Below are 20,252 nucleotides of genomic sequence, written 5' to 3'. Positions count from 1 at the left end.
CTTCAGCACTTAGAACAGTGCTTAGTACCCAATAGGTACTCTAAATACTAGTTCAGTAAATGAAAGGGCAGAATTTTAATGGTAAACCAGGAAGAATATAAGCAAAGTCATCCAAATTACAGCCTTTTTCTAAACTTGCCTTTTATTGGGATGTATGGGTAATCATGTCCTTTTTTGTTATTAACTGGCAAAATTTGGGGCCAGACAGGAGTTGTATTCATTTAAGTGCCACTGAAACTTGCATATATCTTTCACTCAAAAAATTTAAGAGATGGCACTTCAGGATATTTTTTGTACTGCAGGTTGAGTTATATGAAGTTTGTACCTCATATATGTTTATATTTAGACATGGTCTAACATGATCTAACCGCATTCAAAAGAACAAACAAAGCCAACGTGGATAAAACTATGAAACTTGTTATGGATGTTGTTAAGGATACATTTTGTTGTTGTTGTTATTTCATGATAATCCCATTATGAGACTAAAAGAGAAAATATTTATAATCCCACACTGAGGAATAGTGCTTCTTTTATCATTATGGTATAAATATTGCAAATCATATTACTGATTCTGTTCCTTTCTTTTCCTTGGCTGTTAGGACCACAGAGTCAAATGTATGCCTTCTTTTTGTCAAGCATTTGTTAGTGGTGGGCTCATGTCTGCTCCTTCAATATTAAAATGACTACGTGAATAACCAAATACACAAGAAGTGGATCATGCACACTCAGTGACCCAATTCTGTGTACCTGATGTCTAAAGGACAAAGTAGTGTATTAAAAAAAATGCACCTCTCTTGCAGGACATGTGCACTACTTCTAAAATGCATTCTAAGGGCTAACCTCACTTCTTGCTTCATCTTATTTATTCCACTACTCCATTTTCTTAAAACCAATTTGGTTCCCCCATTTAACTTTTTTATTGAGGTACAGTTGATTTACAATATTATTTTAGTTTCATGTGTACAACATAGTGATTTTAAAAATTCTACAGATTACATTATATGTCAAGTTATTATAAAATATTGGCTATATTCTCTGTGCTGTACAATGTATCTTCGTAGCTTATTTATTTTATACATAGTAGTTTGTACCTCTTAATCCTCTACACCTATCTTGACCTTCTCCTCTTTCCTTTCACTTTACCAAATTACCTTAGAGGTTCTCCATGAATGTGAAGGAACGTTAGTCTTTTAGGTTTCTGTGGAAGGATCAAAACTTAGGCGGAAGAATAGGTGATTCAGATGGAGCAGCATATCCCCTTCTCTCCACCAGTACACTGGCTTTCACTAGGCTGCAGAATGTGGTTTGTCTAGAGAGGATTCTCTCAGTAAGTCGATATTTTAATCATATTCACCTTCTATTTCACCAAGTTTCTTCTCAGGAACAAGGACTACAACAAACTGTATTCTGAGACAGAATAATAGTAAACAGGAAATTGCAATTGAGAGGAATGAGTACATTAATAGGGTTGAGCATGGGGTGCTGTGAAATCACAGGATGAGCATATAACCCAACCTTAGAGATCAGGACAGGTTTCCTAGAGGAAATGATTCCTAAACTGAGGTCTGAATCATGAGTAAAACACCTACAGCACTGAATTCTCTGTACCACTCTTCAGTTGCATGCTCAACTCTGTATGTAACAGCCTTCTTTTGAAAGTTTCCAAAGGATGTTTTTCATGGATTTGGTTGTGGTGAACCCATTCTTTATTTATAATGCTTCATACACAGTTCTTCCCTAAAACAAAACCCCCACCTCCCACCCACAACCAGCATTCTTGGGAAAATTTATATATGAAATAGGTGCTTTCACCATGGAATTATGAATTAGCAATGTGATTTAAAAACAGAAATAAAATGTAATCTATCAAGTCAGTAATTTCACATTGAAACCAAAGATTTCCTCATGGCTAAAACCCAATCTTATCAAATTACTAAAGGTTACAGTGTTTTCTTGGATCATTTTTTATTTTTACCAGGGCCTCAGTTAGAGTCACTAATCTCCAGGCTCCTCAGTGCCCTCAGGCAACTCTTTTTTACAGAGCATGTCCTCAACTATATGCTTGGCTACTCAAGTTATTTTAGAATCTGTCCATTATCATTTAATAAGGGGGAAAAAAAACATATCCCATGTCTCTGGCATATGCCATCTTAATTTTTTCTCCTTCTTTCGCATCTAATTTTTATATATACTTTCTTGCTACTATTGTTTCATGTATCTCAATCTTGTCTCCAACCTGCCTGCTTTGTTCCCTTGCTTGGATGGGTTGTAACTAGCATGGCTGCTACATCCAACCCTGCAGGCTGGATGTGCCCTCTTAATTCCAGGGCAGCATCCTCACAGAGCAAATCTGAGCATCCTCCTGGAACTGAGCAATGTGGCAGTCCTGGGGCTCCATGCAAGAGTTCTTTTGTATTTTCTAGGTGTATCCAAGGTAGTGAACCAATAAATCTAGGTTGTTTAACTAATTATTGATTGTTTAAAGGTACAAGCTCATGTTTTATGTGGCTATAATCAATAAACATTTTAAATTTTCCATAAGCTTTTCACTTCTAATAGTTTAAATTTTTTTCTAATAATCTATAATCCATTTTAAATGATCAGAATAAATGTTAGCCCAGTATTAAAACATTTAAACAAATCTATTTTTTGAGGGCTTAGATATTTAGGTCAAAGTAAAATTTCTATTTTTAGTTAATAAATGTATTTGTATGTGTCTCAGTAATAAATCCATTAGATTAAATAAGATTTAGATATTAAGAGCACAAATTTACCAAATTTTATTTTTACTTATAATACCTCAGAAAATAGTCTTTGGGTATTTATAAAACAGTAGTAAAGGCAAAATCCTTCTTTGAATATATGTCTCATTGAAAAATGAACAGTTTATGTCTTGGACTGACATCAAAACTGATAATTCTTGAAATAACTGCAACATGATAAAATGTACTGCTGCTTGATGGTTTCTCTCTTTTGGCTAATTTCATGATTTACTATATTTTCTCCAAAAGTGGTGAAATGGAGGTTTTTCTCTGAGTTTTAAAGAGGAAGTAGAATGCAATGATCACATAAAATTCAGAATTTAAACTAGTTAAATAAATGACCTCGGAGTTCACAGATCAACTTATAAAGGATGCTCTCTATAAATTATTTTATAAGAAAGCAAATGCTATAATGACCCTACATTTGGAATCAATTGAAATGTGCAAGTGCTTTTAGGTTGACTTTTGAACTCCTCTGATTTGTGGCACAGATAAGAGCAAATGATGGAGTAATTAATTTGTGCACAGTTTCTTGGCAAGATAATGAATATGGTGAAGTAAATAGTCGATGATTTCAGGCTAACTTCAATGTATTAAGCACTTTAAACTCTTTATTCAGACATAAAGTTCTGTCATTAGTACTTGAAGAATGTTTTCAACTTCTTGGTCTTCCTTGAGATTGGTGTCCCAAGTCAGGGCCTCTTTGATTGTCCATCTTGATACAAAGTTTGGCTCCTGTTTTTGTCCCCTACACTTGACTGTTTGCAAGGCTGTGGCCTTGTTTTAACTGCTGCTACCTTCAAGTGAATTTTAAGTTTCCCATTCTAATCAAGAGATCCATTTGCTTGTCCTAGAGCTTCTCCACCCCAGATTACTGCCGAGTGTGCAGTGTGTGCATATACACATGTAATTTTGTTTGTGTGTTTGTTGTCATGAATGGTAGAGAAAAGAATGAAACTAAAATACATTGTCTGTTTCCTATATGTACTTCCTGTAAGGTACTTCCTTACTTTATTTTCTTTAAACTCTACAATTTGTGAACAGAAACTATACTCTCCCAGTTAAAGCATGTGTAAGAAATCTACATAAGGAAACAAATGAGAGAGGCCGCGGATGTTGGTTAAAGTCACATAAATAAAAAGTGTGGAGCCAGAATTTATACATAGGACTCTATATCCCCTTTCTGAAGAATGTTTCTCAAAGTCTACTTGCAGCAGAATCTCCTTAGGCACTTGATTAAAATGCACAGTTATGATTCCCAGCCCTCCCTGCCTCATGGAAACCTAGGGATAGGTCCCAGAAACACTGCCCTAATATGTCCAGAAAATTCAAAGAATGATAGACTTTTAAATGATCAAGAAATACTGGAATAAGGATACAAAAACTCAAATGACTTTTCCACTTGAAAAATTTTTTATGGAAAGTGTCAGGCACCTGAAAATAAGGGTGTATAGTGACAAATGTCTTTTCAGGGATGATTATGGCTTTACACAAAGTTGATGCCAATAAATCTTTTCTACAAAGCTCAAGGCTGGCAGTAAATCATTTTACCTGGCACTGCAATTCCAAAAAGAAAGCTAGTGAGGACAATATTATGAATGTTGCTTTCCTGGCACTAGCTATCTGAAGATTAGTTGTGTTGGCATAACTTTTTTCTCATGGCCTGTTTTTAAGTTGAGAATAGAAAAATGTAGTCATTCATCTATGGAAAAATTATAAAGACTGGAAATGAGGAAATAAACCAGAGTCCAAGACATCCAAAGGGAAATCATCATTCTGTGCATTAAATGAGCTGGTTTTTTAATGAATAGAGCAAAGATATACCACATTAACATTCAATGAGACACCAAAAGAAAAGAGTGTTAATTTACAAAGAGGACATTATTAACCTACTAGCACAAATTTAGGTTATCAAGAATTTCTAAAGCTTCTTTTTCAAAGAGAGATGAACTGATTCTTCATTTTTGTCACTATTTCACCTTAAATCTGGTTTTAAACAGGGCCTACTATTTTTTAAAAAGCCTAATATTGCCAGAATCTCAATGTATATATTGTTTCTGGACTAAATTCACCATTAAGGATAGAGTGCTTCTGCACAGGCATTTAGTTTAAAAGAAAAGAAAGAAGAAGTCAAATTTGAAAACAATTGGTAGTGAAGAAAGATGTCAGATTGCCAAGTAATAGCTGACCAGAAGAGCAACTAGTATCAACAAGAAATGCACAGAAGAAGGAAGCTTGTCATTGATTATAGAAAAGAAAGAATATGATTTACTTCAGTTGTTACTAATTTGGGGAGGAGGGGAGAGCCTGATATCAAGGTTGATTCAGCATCCAAAAAGAAAAATGAGATGTGTGTAATCATATCAGGTCTTGTGTGAGTCAGGCACACAAACCTAAGAGGTAAAGAAGGTTTCTTGATTAAAGCTAATTGGAGCCAGAGAATGAATAGTTGAACTTAGAGACTTTTCTAGTTTTCTGACTATGAATACATAGGAATAAGTGAAAATATAATCATTTTTTTCACTTTTTAACAAATAATCTTTCAAAAAGTGTAGCAGGATAATTTTATGCCATCCTGACAAGTTGGAAGTTATGAGAGGAAGAGGAGCTGACATCCTTTCTTGGCTCACCTTGAAGGTTCTCTGGTTGGGCTTATCCAGTCAGAATGGGAAGGGCAGGCAAAAAGCTACCAAGAACTGAATGCAATAGTTGATTTTGATTAAAAGCTTTATTCATGACAGAGGTGATAGAAGGATAGAAAAACTTGAAGAGCTAGGATGCTCTGCCTGAGCAACCCAATTCTGCCACATAGGCACAGAGACAGTGTATGAATTAAAAATGAAAAATCAAGCCTGTCAGCCTCCACTCATTCACCTGGCCACCTTGATTATTGATAATTATTCTAGCTCCTCTATAGTCTCTCTTTGGGGTAATTTTCTATATTTCTGTTGATTAGATATTGCCTATCAGAGATACTCTAGGGAAATAGGGAAAAAGACAACTCCTGTTGCTTGTATTTTAAAAATATGAAGACTATTTGCAGAATCAGTTTATAACCCCCACAATCACCAGGGCAGGGCAGTGAGACTTTCCTTCTCCATAAGCTTCAGTCTTCCTGTCTGTTACTTCACTTCACTGTGTGTGACTTGTGATGCTTATTTCAATGTAACTTTCTCTGAAGAAGATACTAAGGAAGTGAGACATCATGGGATCTTCCATAGGACCTGATGATGTGGTGATGATGTTCTCTGGCCCTGCTGATGGTAGTCAAAGCTCAGCACAGAAGTATGACATCCCAGGCAGGAAACCACACTTGTCAAGGGACCAGCCACTAATGATTAATCCAGATTCGCTCTTGGCACCGCAAGATTCCTCTTCTGGTCTTGTTTTGTGTGCAGGACAGCCCAGAGGAGCCTGATATTTTCTGTGGAAAATCAAGTGGTTGCATTTTCCTCAAAGCTAATTGGTGATTGATTAATGTTCTTTCCTTCATTTAGGCAGTTTGATCTTCATCACTAAGATGTTTCCTGCTGAATTAATGTGCCCACTTTCCTATTTTAATATTTAGACTCAGTACCTGTTCACTAGGTTTGCCATTTTGAAAATTATATTTTAGTATTTTAACACAATAAATTATGATTTATGAATCCTAAACAAAACTGACAGAAGTCTGTAATTGATTACACCCATCTTTTGGAATGACCCACACTTTCAACTTTTTAAAAATGTTACTGATCTAATATCTTAGTTTCAAAAATGAAGTTATCTAAAAAAGTATGATTGACATTTTTCAGCTTACTTAATTATTTTAAGAATTTATTTTTATGACTGTCCAGTCTGATAACAGTTCAGTATGGTTGCCCTGATACTATATTAATTCTTAAATTGGAACTAGTCATAATAAATCATATTAAATATTTTTATGATTAATTAATTTGAATATGTGGTTCTATTTAATATGAAATGGAATTAAAATAAGCTAATAAAAGGAAAAATATAAAGAAAAATTAGAAATATTTATGAATATATGCATGAAAATTAATATTACCATTTTTCAAAAAGAAACAAATACATAAAATATATTATAATGCCTTTAAGCATGGCCTTTAGCATCAAACTGATCTCACTAGCTGTGCTGAGTACTAGCTGTGTGTCCTCAGGCCCTTTTAAATTCTCAATTTTTCACATTTGGAAAATAGGAGGAAATAATAGTGTTTGTGTGAATTAGATAACATTTGTAAAGCAGTTAGCATAGTGCTCAACACATAATGATAACAATTGGTAGTTATTGCACATTTTGTTGATACTTACATCTTTATTGTTCAAAGTAGGAGACAATCTCAAAAAATTTTTGTGCACTTTTGGAACTTATGAAAAGCCAAATTATTAATTAAGAGCAAAATCTCTTCCTTGTGTTTGTTGGAATTAGGAATATTACACCCTAGAAACTGAGAGACTTAATCAAAATGTTTGTGGGAAAATAATTAAACTGCTTAAGATAGTAGAATCAGACTTCAGACTTAACCATGTCCCTCAGCAAACTCATCTTCTTCACCACACTCTTACCCCATACCTCTTCCTTCCATGGTTTTCTCCATTTTGATCCATGATAAATTCACCCTTCCAGGTGCTCAAACGAAGAACATCAAGAGTTATCCTTGACTCCTCTTTTGTCTTTTACATGCCACATCCAATGAATCTACAAATCCTGATGATTCGCCCTTCAAAAGATTTGACTGTTTATCTCTACATCTGCTGTTCTACTCTGATCTAACCTGAAGCATAAAAAAATTACATCCTATATTGATTTGCAATTCTGTAAATATACATAAGTATTAAAATATTCATTACTTTTTTCATTTTGAAAATAATCTTTAAAAAATTTTCTATAGATATTTTAAAATAAAAACCTCAAAATAAAGAATATGCAGTTATTCTTCATAAATAATGCAGTTAAAATATATCTTAAAGCTTTTATTCACGTAAGTCATAGTGTAAAAATGTAGTAATTGCAAACCTCTATAAATTACCTTTAACAATCAGTATTTAGTTATCAGCACAAACTGAATTGCATTAAACTACATTTCTTCTATCCTTAACTTTGGGATGACTCTGCTTTGTTAGCATCATTTCTATATCTTGTTTGTTTCATTGTTTGCTTTTCTTCTATTGGGGGATTATTGGAATAGTGAAAATGAAGAGCCAAAGAAGAGGAGGAAGACATGTGTTACTTGGCCTTTCACACTGATTCTCACTAACCCATGTTTTCATGAGCACCAGATTCACCAAGTTTTCAAAGACGAAATAGCAAGTGTTTGATGAGGAAGGAAGTTTGGATTTAATTTTCACTTTGAGATATATGGATACTATTCCCTGAAAAAATACTGACATTCTGAAGATGTTCAAGCACTCTTAACTCCAGAAGCTACCAATAGCCACAACTGCATGTGAGGCTCTGGTGACTCTGAGGGCTGTCAAAGCAGAGATGTTAGAAACCAGCTGCCTCCTTCATTCATCCTTTGAGATCAGCAAAGGTGAGGGTGGACTTTTCTACCATCACATCCAAAGACAGAAAATGATTCAAATGCTATGAGGCAAAATAACAGCAAAATAAGAAAGATAACTTTCCTGCAATTTATTGAGCACTTTCCATGTATCCAGGACTATTTCAATCACATCTCCTATGTTATATAATTTCATCTCTAGAACATAAATAAATTGTGGGCTTTCCCCAGAGGAATGGCTTAAAATTATAAACAGCACCCTAAATCTTCATAGCAGTTCAAAACCACCCCACAGACAAATATTTTTAAAGGTTGAGGTAGGAGTTTTATAAGCACAGTGAATTCTGTATGGGAGATCCTTCATTGATATATCATAGCAGATCTCTGAATAAACATTGAGTCCAAGACACTATGTAGATATAACCCAGAATAGCAATAATCTTGTCCTCAGCATTGCTAAAATTGTTTCTTAACTTTCCTTAAGTGTTTATCATACATCAGAAATTTCAGATGTATGACATTTGTTTTTCAGAATTCTTGTATTATTTAACATTTGTCCTCCATTTCTTACATATGTATATATATACATATATGTATATAAATATATATATATATATATTTTTTTTTTTAATCAAGAAAAAAATTTCTGGGTAACTCTTCCTCTGCTATCATGACCAAGAACTGGAACAATGACTGATGCACCAGCATATGTTTCTAATTCAGAATGCCTTATATTCTTTCCAGGGAAGGAAAAAGTTTAAACTTAAGTAGCTGCTCTTTATCAGCATACTGGTGGAGGAAGAAAAATATCACCTTTTACAAACTCTCTCTTCATCGCTCCTTCTTTATTCTACAGATTTTATCAGCTCAGTCTTTGAGGCAGTATCTACTAATAGAGAGTTCAGATCATAACTGTTGCCTGATCCTTCTTCCTAAGATCAAAGTAGACTAAACTACAAACTTGAACTTAAATAAGAAATCTAAAATGTAAGCCTGATATTCTGTGTTGAACATTTGCAGATTCTGGAAGACTTTTATCACATTCTTACAGTTCTAGCACCCTGATTGTGTTTTAGGTAACCACCATTACCCCTCTAAGCAGCTCATGTGCTTCAGAGAAGTAGCTTCATGAGCAGCACATGTGGCTCAGGCCTAAACTAATTAGCATTACCTGAGTCCATAACTGGCTCAGAGATAGTAGCATGACCTAATTTAGTGCAACTAGAATGAAGCCTAAGACTTTAAGTCAAAGGTTGAGTGAATAGGACAAATGCAATACATTAATGAAGAATCATATAACCTGAGAGCTGCTGGCAGAATTTTTGGAACAACAAGGGAGAATCTCCTGAGACTGGAGCTGAGACTTTGGAGTTTGTCTGTTACACAGCATTATCACAATAAAAACCTATCTAGTCCACCAAAGAAGGTACTAGATCAGGTTCCAGATATTTGTGGTATATCCTTTAGAATATTACCAGTGAAAAGTAAGATAAAATATACCGAGGCAGGATGATAACATTCTAAACACTAGAAGAAATATGTTCTTTTTCTGCTAAGGTTGCTAAGCTTGGAAATTTTGAACCTGGTATCACTGGTCATCTTCCCTGACACAATGAGGAGTCTTGCAGAATGAAGCTAATTAGAGACAGTGATGAAAGGCAGGTAGAGTTAGTGAGAGAGAAAGAGAAAGAGAGTAAAAAGCAAGAGAGCAGGAATGCAAGAGAAACCAGGAGTGAGTGAGCAAATAAAAAGAAGGGGAATGAATAGAAGAAACAGTTTCATATAGATAAAAATTTAACTTTTGCAGACAAACATTTTAGGTTACACTGACCCTGTGGCTGGCATTTTTCAAATATGAAATACAGATAGAGAAATTATATGTTTATTAGGCAATTAATCAGTGCCAAACTGTATTAGATGCAATCATTAAAAATTAATGTAGACCATCAGAAATTGTTAAAGTGAAAAAAGCTTAACATGTAAAAAATTACAATGTAATGTGTAGGAGCCTTTATATAGAGAAAGATAATAAGTTTTAGGGAACACGAAAGAAAGAGAAATTAACTCTAAGTAAATGAAGATGCAGAAAATATGGAAAAAGAGTTCACATAAAATGTAGTTAAAAACCAAAGGATAAGCAGAAGTTGCCTCGCAAATAAATTATGAATAAGAACATATGGAAAGCTTGCATTAGTACCAGAAACTTAAAATTCATGTAAACTGGATCAATTTATTACCCTCTATTACCAATGTCCTATGCACTCAAACAGGGAAACAAAAATCTGCATTCAAATGGCTACTTTTAATACACCTCACTGATTTTCTTCAATCTTTTCTTTTTATTTAAAGCTTTAAATTATGCTAAACATTCTCAAGAGAGGATGAGTCTGTGATACTAGACCTACTCCAAAAAAAAAAAAAAAAAAAAAGCATCAGCCAAAAGAGATAACAGTACCAGCTATATGGAATGACTCAAATGGCACCTGATTGGCTCCTGCTCATCTTTACTATTTCCAAATACTTCTCATTTGTCTAAAATGGTTCATTTCCTTTTATCACCAATCCAATTAAAGATTCAATTGAATGAGCAAATTCATGTTTCAAAGTGAAAGAAAAAGATCAAAGGTGTCGGGGGTGAGGGAGGTGGGTTGTAGTCATTTACACCCTAGTTTAAGTAGTTTGCTTCCCTCTTTGTCACACATTACAGTGTGCAAGAAACCAGTCCAAGTGCAGATGGCAGTGTTGTGGTCAGAATTATGAATTTTCTTAAAGTCAAAAAGACCTGGTTTGAATCTTGTCTCTACCACTCTACCAGCTTTATGAGCTTGAGAACATTATTTAATGTTTGGGGTGTCTCAGTTTTCTTATCTGTAAGAGAAACATGGTTACCTACTATTGTTATATTAATGTATATACTTGACTAGCACAGTGTCCAGAACTTGGTTGAGAAACCAATGAATGGTAGCTATTGATACTAGGGTGGAGGAAAAGAGGTAATTTTGTCACAGGAGCAATGAGATCCTGGGTGACTGGAAGACAACAGAGGTTTACTTTGCCTTTTCAGTACTTTTGCCTGTGACAAGATCAGAGGTGCAGACTCAACAATAATGTTACAACCAATGTGGAGTTGATACAAATGCATTGCCACATGTCCAATGTTTTGGTGATAAAAGGATCACATGTAGTTCATTAATATTGCATCAATATTTGATGATTCTAGATTTTTGTTTTTACTATAACTTTTCTTCTTATGACTGGTCCTTACAGAGACAGGCAACAGCACTACACAGGTGCTTAAAGGAAATGCAAAGACAGTCTTAAAGGTGAATATTTTAAATGTCTGTATCCTGGACTACTTTGCAAAGACATATTTTACCAGATCATGTTTTTGAAAGCAGTTTATGGCTGACACTTACAAGATTTCTCCTTTTAAAATACATGCACGTTGAGTACAAACTGAGCCAGAAGTGTTATTTTTTTATGCTTGTCATCAGCATGTTAACATTCCCCAGCTGTCCATTTCAAAAGAACAATGGAGCCTACCTGTGCTGTAAGTGTGCTGGACTCTTCCACAGGGCAGTCACTGTGCTAAGAGACAAAATACAGAGTTGCTCTTCAGACTCCTGCACACCACTTAGACCAAACTCAAAGCCATGCCCTTGAAAAGTGATAGAGTAAAACTGCATTTCAATTTCTGTTTTTCCCAAATCTGGCTAACGTAGTTATTGACAGAACTAACTGTATTTTGTGATCAGAGCTATAAACTATAAACCTCAAGGTATTTTTTTCTCTTCCCAGTGGTTGCCCTTGATAGTAAAGTAATTACTATATTATCAGTATTCACTCAATTTCAACACTGAGGATTTCTCCACAAAGCATCTGAAGAAAAGTGCCAGACCACAAGGTAGTTTAATCAGATTATTTCTGCGTTTCACCCTGACTTGCTTCAAGTATAAATGCATGTTCTCTGGGTTATTCCACCTCTGAAGGGCACAGGGATTTTTTTTTTCCTTTTTCAGTTTTCAGTGTATAGCAGTATACTAATGTGAAACTGTTTATGGGATTTTTGACTCCATAATTTTAAATCCAATATTTATCTTTTCAATATAATATTCAACCCTTGTTTTGTGCATTTGACAGGATTGATCTTTGTCCTGAAATCATACTGAAATATTTTTAGTTTTCCACGCTTCCTCTTGTCTTCAGGACTTGGTCATCCTGAGCTGTTGAGACCTCATGCAGAAATCCAGAGACAGAGTTGAAAGATGTTACTCTTTCTCGTCTCCAGCCAGTAAACTATTCGCAAATTAAGACAAAAGCCTCAGTGTAAAGACCAAGTCAAGGGCATGGATAATCATTTTCTAATTGTGTATGTATTTTATTATATAGAATAATTTAAATTATTTTCAGTGAATTCAAAACACATCAGAAATTTAACAATTTGAGCAAATTCTGAATATGAAATTACCACAGTAACATGTAGGCATTTTTAAGTACAATTTCAAAGAGATTTTTAAATAGATAAATGGGAGAGGGAACAACTTACCCATTATCTTTTAGGAGCCCATTATATAGATCACAAGGCAAGAGCAGTCTTTAAAAATTAATATTATAAAGTACCTATAAAGAGTTTTTGTTATCCTTCATAAATAAGAAGAATTAATATTTTCATCCTATTAAGTAATAGTATGCCCATTTCATAATAAGAAGAGGAAGAAAAAGGAGGAGGAGAAGAAGATGATGATGACACAGGTTTGGAAGCAAAGACCAAATCAAGACCATCGTCACCACACCATTTGTTAAGACCTCTAATTCCTTTAAAGTGACCCCAGTAAGTCATTTCACTTGTACAAAATGACTCTGGGTAAAGAGATCATATATTGGCCTAATGGAAGCCTAAAGAGTGCAAATTATCTGTAATTAAGCCTAGAAGAGTGTTTTCTACTTATGGATCTGGCTATCGGTAAGATATATCAACAGTAAACAATGAAATCAACAATGTTTTGAAAAGGTTGTGGTGCCAACATTTCTATCAGCCTGGATTAAAAGAGTTTGTGATTGTTTGAACAATGAAACTACCCTTGAACTCCCAACTTTTTTTTTGATAGGCTAAGGAAGCTGTTCAGCAGCCAGAGAGGGAAATTTCTCCCAAATAGGATATTGGAAAAGGAAGGACTTCCCAGAGGTGAAATCAAGAGTCATAAAGAACAATGGACTATGAAGCTACCTCCAGGAAACAAAACTGAAGATTAATTAAGTAAAGTTCCCTACACTCAGGTTAGTAGACCTTATAACAATTCCTCAATGGGATTTCAGAACTGTTGTGGACCAGTAACTGCTGGGTTCTCCCTTTCTTCTCATTTCTAAATGGAAGTGTTTATTGTGGTTACACTATTTAATTATGGATGTGTAGGTGTGTATTTTATCATGTGTGGGTACAAATAACAAGTCTTTCAGTTTATAGGACTTTGGCTCAATAGAGCTACATTTTGGCATGATAGAAACTCAAGATCCTGAATTTCAAGCTAAATGTTTTTATTAGATCAGACCTTGGAGTATCTTTAGGATGGGGTGATTACATTTGGCTTACAGGAAGGAAGTGAACATTTGTGAACAGGAGCAGGCTGTGGTAGATTACATTATTTCACAAATAATAATCCCCTCCATACACTTAACCATTCTTCTCTGTGAGCACAGTATGTTTTCCTTTCCACTGACTTTGGCCTGGGTCATATTACTTTCTACTGAAACTAATAGATTGCATCAGTAGACATTTTAAATGTGCTTGCACATTGCACATGTTTTGATACCCATTTTTCCCTCCAAAATGAGAATAGCATGTCCAAGATACTAGCTTAACTCCTTCAGCCTGGGATATGAAATGAAAAATTACTTGTCATGGAGCCAAGGTCTAGTTCAGTCAAATTCAGCTAAGCCCAGCAGAACCCCCACCCTCATGAATTTGGGCAAGTAATACGTATTTGTTTTTATAATCCATAGAGATATTGGGATTGTTTGTCACTACAGCAAAAGCTGGCTAACACAAGTTTTGAATGAATTTATTATTGAAAACAAAGAAGCAAAAGTTATATTGTCTATAAAAATATTTGTTTATATAGGGAAACCATGTAAGGGTCTGAATGTACATAAATAAATGAACTCAATCAGAATTATTCATAAGTAGAACTAGCAGAGGTACTAGTTGAGTTGCTTGGCTATTTGGCTACTTGGACAGTAATTTTTAAGTCAAAAGTAGAGACCCTAGATTCAAAGGCCTCAAGGGGATTTTGACAGGCTTTTCAGACATCTTCTCTAAAAAAGTAATCAAGAAGTATGTATAGACCCAAAAATCTAAAAGATATTCCAGTATATATTAGAAGATGTGTCAAGGATGTTGATACTTAAAGAAAAGTCTGCATGTTTAAAAAAGGACATACCAATGTTGAATGCTTGAGATATTGATCGTTTAATGTTGTATACGCATGCCAACTTGAGTAGGAAGATTTTGTACTTGGTGTGTAACTCAATTATGTATTGTTTGTTCTTTGAATTTTCATCATCCCATAGTAGAGAGTACTTTTTAGACGGAAAAATAGACAAAGGAGTTTTACTTAGAAATATGTTTTGGGTGGCATCTATGTGTCACTGAGAAAAAAATTGAGTTGTTGAATGTTGCGGCAAAACCCTAGGGAATTATAAATTCAAGAGTTAATTAGAAGCTCAACATGCAGAAGGAAGTAGCTAAATAGACTTACCTAAGAAAGTCCATCATCTGACCACAGGGCAGACTAATCTCCTTATTCATCTTTTAAAATGTTCTTGTAATTGTTAGCATCATCAGTGTAATTCTTAAATTCTATAAAAATATTTTTACAAGAACTGGCTCCACCTCATGGATTGCTAGCTTTGTGAACTTTTAAATAATGTATCATATTCATAAAAATAATAGAAAGATAAAGTTGTTAACATGTATATGTTACTGAGTACCCGCCAAACGTCAATCTTCTGATCCACTGAGACAGTATAAAAGAAATGACTGTTTATTCCAGGAGCCTGTCATTTAACAGGTGTGTCAAGATTCCTATGTGCAAAATAATTAAGTAATAAACTCAAGATGATCAATGATTTTTGTGTTAAAAAGAAAATGGTTCAGGAAATAAATTCTTTGGATGCTTAGAGACTGGGATAAACAGAAAAAGGGCTAGGGAAATTTCATACAGGAGTTAGACTTAAGAGGAGTTTGTCCTTACAAATTGGTGAGATTTATTTAGGTAAGTTCTAAGAGCAAGAAAAAAGATGTATACATGTATACATAGGAAGCAGTAAAGAGAGCACAGTAGTGTCTCAAGGCAGCTAAATTGCTGAGAGGCTTAGTGCTAAAGGAAATATGTTTTGTGCCATATTTATACTCGAAAACCCCTACTTGATTCACAGACACTAATATTGCAGATGGAGACTATGGCTAGCACAAGTAAGATGAGAGTAAGCCTGTCTGTCAGGATCCCAGGGTCTCTAGCTTCTTTAGCATCTTTTGCCAGCTTGGTGGGTATCACACTTAGCTAAGCGAGAAGGACTACTAGAACATAGGACTTCTGACTGGAAGAGTTAAAGCGAGTTCTAGTTAAAAAAAAAAAAAAAAAGAAGAACCAATCTGTGAGATCCTCATTGTGTTAATGAAAGTAACAAAACAACATTCATGAACATACATTGTCCATGTCCATGTCTTCATTAAGCTGTTACTTCGTGGAATGGGAGAAACTCTTCATTGTACGTGAATGGGTAATAAGTGCATAGGTATTCGTATTATTTGGTTCTGTGAAGAGATTCCTTATGCCATGTGATTTCAACTTTTTTGACTGTGGTCCACAGTTAAGAAATACATTTTAAATCACAATCCAATACACACATTCATAACTATGTCTGTATTGATATATACACTAAACATACAAATTGTTATAAAACAATACATGCTTTATATTCATCTAGACATGAGTAGACTGTGTTTACTATTTACTGTAGCTGTGGTGTCAGAGGCAGTAAATTCCTTTTAGTGTCATTGCTTTTGTCTCCCCCATAGTCTTTGGGTTTTCACAGAGACTTACTAAACAGGATCTAAGGCTTGTAGTTCTTTCAGCTATAAAATTCTGATATTATACAGGAGCCCGGTGGATGTTGTGGTAAGGTGTAGGAGGAGGGAAAGTATTCTATAGTCTTATGATTAGATCTCAGTCTTTTAATGAGCCTGGACTGGGTATTTCCCTTCCCCCAGATCAGTTAGACTCTTGTAAAATCCCAGTCATTTAAGCTCTGGAAAAACAGTTTCTCTTGAGGGTAGACCTTGTTAAGAAGAACAGAAAGCTCTGGGTGTATTTCAGAATGGTTACTTGCCCCCTTCTCCTGCTGGAAGCATTAGGGGATTTGTCTCTCATCTACACAGTGAGAACTGGATAGGGCATCTAGAGGTAAAAATCAACAAAGCGTGAGAGTCCCCTTAAAACTGGACCCCTTGGAGTTTTTTAACTCTTCATATTTTGAGAGTTTTAACTTTCAAATATTGAGCCACTTAGCAATTCATCAATTACAGTGTAAAGAATTCCTACCAATACTAGCTCCTGCTGCTGGCTTCTGCTCCTGGTAAACTGTGATTCTTTATTTTCCTGTCTGTCTCTCAAGTTTTGGGAGCAACAGTTTGTCTTTTGGCCTCCACTCCCTGATGAATCTATGAATTGATGGCTTTCAGTTTGTTCAGCTTTTTTCTTGTTGTGAGGATGGGAGTGACATCTTCCAAGCTCTTTTAATACTTTATTATGTGCGAGTAATACTATTTTTTTCTATTCCGTTTAATCCTATATCATTTTAAAAATTGTCAGTTACAACCTACTAAACTGGTTTACTTTTGTGGTTATAGAAGCATTAAAGGAAACACAATTGACTTCTTCTATAACCTTAAAATGGGAAAACTATGACTCCAGAAGCAATAAAAAATGATGAACTTGATTAGATAAAAACTTAAAAGGTGATAATAAAAACAGCCAGATAAAAAAACCTCAAATTATTAACTGAGAGAGTATATGTTACAGACAAAGGGTTAATATCTCTAAGATATATAGAAGCTTCTAAAACTAAAGGAAAAAGACAACCCCATAGAAAAGTGGGCTATTAATATGAGGAGTTCATAGGAAAAAGAAATGCACATGGATCTTAAACATAAAAAAAGTTTTCAACAACATTTGTAACAATAGAAGTATAATTTAGAACTTCACTAAGTAGTTATTTCTTTCTTATCAGATTGGGGAAAATCCAAAAGTTTGATAGCATACTCTGTTGATGAGACTATGAAGATATAGGAACTCTAATACATTGTTATGGAAATTCAAGATGTTTTAATTCCTACAGAGAGAGGGATTTGTCAATATTTTACAAGTACTTACCCTTTGATTTAGCAATCCTATTTCTAGGAATCAACCACAAAGTTAAATTGGGAAAAATATAAAAAGGATGAGTTTATAAGGAATTCATTGAAGTACTATTTGTAATAGCAAAGACTGGAAAGAACCCAAATATAGGAGATGGGTTAAGTAAAACCATGCTATATCAATACAATGGTATACTTTGCAGCTGTAAAAAAGAACAAATAATATATGTAAATATAACTATAGCATGATCTCTAAGGTATACTCTTAAGTTTAAAAAGGAGTGAGGGTTTTTTTTAGCATTTTTTAAATTGCAGTGTAGTTGATTTACAATGTTAGTTTCAGGTGTACAGCAAAGTGGTTCAGTTATACATATACATATATACATGTATATATTTTCAGTTTCTTTATTACAAGAAATTGAATTAAGTTCCCTATGCTATACAATAGGTCATTGTTGTTTATCTGTTTTACATATAGTAATGTGACTCTGTTAATCCCAAACTCCTCATCTATCCCTGCCTATCCCCACTGGTAACTACAGTTTGCATTCTATGTCCATGAGTCTATTTCTGATTTGTAAATAAAATTGGTATTTTTTTAGATTCCACATATAAGTGGCACCGTATGGTATTTGTCTTTCTCTGTCTGACTTATTTCACTTAATATGATAATCTCTAGGCTCATCCATGTTGCTGCAAATGGCAGTATTTTTCTTTTTATGGCTGAGTAATATTCCATTATATATATATATATATATATATATATACATACACACACACATATATATATACACCACATCTTTAATCATCATCTGTCAATAGACATTTAAGTTGTTTTCTTGCCTTGGCTATTGAAAATAGTGCTGCCGTGAACATTGGGTGCACGTGTCTTTTTGAATTATAGTTTTCTCTGGATATACGTCCAGGTGTGTGATTACTGGATCATATGGTAAGTCTATTTTTAGTTTTTTGAGGAACCTCCACACTTCCCTCCATAGTGGCTGCACCACTATGGTGCAGGAGGGTTCCTTAAAAAGGAGTGTTTGTGGTATGCTGTCATTTATACATGAAAGTGGGAAATAACATTTCCTTATATTAAAAATAAAGGAAACAACAACAAATTCTGGAGAGTATATAAAACAACAGGAACTGTCATTCATTGCTGGTGGGAATGTAAAATGCTACAGCCACATTGAAAGGCAGTTTGGTGGTTTCTTACAAAACTAAACATACTCTTACCACATGATCCAGTAATCTTGGTCCTTGGTGTTTACTCAAATACGTTGAAAACTTACGTCCACACAAAAACCTGCGCACAATTATTTATAGCAGCTTTATTCATGATTGCCAAAACTTAGAAGCAACCTAGATGTCTTTCATAAGGTGCAATGGTCTGAATGTGTTCTCCCTCAATTTATACGTTGAAACCTAACCACCAAGGTGATGGTGTTAGGAGGTGGGGCCTTTGGGGAATAATTAGGTTATGAGGGCAGAGCCCTCATGAGTGGGATCAGTGCCCTTACAAAAGAGGCCTGAGAAAGCTCCCTTTCTCTTGCCACCATGTGAGGTTACATTGAGAAGTCAGCACTCTGCGACCCAGAAGAGGGTCTTCAGCGAACCCAACCATCCTAGCCCCCAATCTTGGGCTTCCAGCCTCCAGAACTGTGAGAAATAAATTTCTGTTGTCTATAAGTCACCAAGTCTGTGGTATTTTGTTATAGCAGCTAAAATGGACTATGACAGTAGGTGGGCACATCCAGACAATGGAATTTTATTCAGTGTTAGAAAGAAATGAGCTATCAAGCCCTGAAAAGACATGGAAGAAACTTAAATGCTATTACAAGGTAAAAGGAGCTAATCTAAAAAGATTACACACTTTATGATTCTAACTATATAACACCCTGGAAAAAGAAACACTAAGGAGATAGTAAATGGATAAGTGGTTGTCCGCCATGAGAGAGGAGGGAAGAATGAATAGGTAGAGCATACAGGATTTTTAGGGCAGTGAAACCCTCTGTATAATACTATAATGGGGGAGATATGTCATTACACATTTTTCAAAATCCATGGAATACACCAATAGTAAACCCTAATGTAAACTATGGACTTTGGGTGACAATGATATGTCCATGTAGGTTCATTGATTATAATAAATTTACCATCTGGTACAGGATTTTGATGGTGGGGGAGACTGTGTGTATGTGGTAGGAGGTGTATAGGGAATCTCTGTACCTTCTGCTCAGTTTTGCTCTGAACCTAAAATGTCTCTAAAAAGTAAAGCTCATTTATTTTTTTTAAATAAAGGAAAAAAACCATACAAATGATTTCCAACAAGAGAAAAAAGAAAATAGGGTGCAAGAGACAGAAATAGAAGTTGAATTTGAAAAAATTCTTGATATATAGAGTTGACTTAGAACTATGTAAATATTTTACATAGTTATAAGACAAAAATAAAGTTGGACTGGGAATCAGTTTCTAAAAGTAAGAGGTGAAGTGAAAGAAGCAAGTGAACCAAACTTTTATGCAGTTTAATATTGTAAACATAGAAAGAGGAACAATTTTAAGTGATTT

At 34.7% G+C, this 20,252-nt stretch overlaps 1 long non-coding RNA gene across 2 annotated transcripts in view; it reads left to right on the top strand.

The window, feature by feature from the left end:
• The window catches only part of LOC123617087 (uncharacterized), a 103,909-nt gene extending 85,596 nt beyond the window's left edge, over positions 1–18,313 (top strand). The window contains exons 4-5 of one of the 2 annotated variants that reach the window (XR_012502165.1): positions 12,065–12,170; positions 13,375–18,313. This is a non-coding gene — a long non-coding RNA (uncharacterized LOC123617087). The remainder of the gene's footprint in view (positions 1–12,064; positions 12,171–13,374) is intronic. The other variant, XR_006725160.2, reaches the window with a different exon arrangement.
• Positions 18,314–20,252: the final 1,939 nt, after the last annotated feature.

The sequence above is a fragment of the Camelus bactrianus genome, chromosome 25 (genome assembly GCF_048773025.1).
Source record: "Camelus bactrianus isolate YW-2024 breed Bactrian camel chromosome 25, ASM4877302v1, whole genome shotgun sequence".
In the NCBI taxonomy this organism is placed as follows: Eukaryota; Metazoa; Chordata; class Mammalia; order Artiodactyla; family Camelidae; genus Camelus; species Camelus bactrianus.
This window is presented reverse-complemented; position numbering and strand designations above follow the sequence as displayed.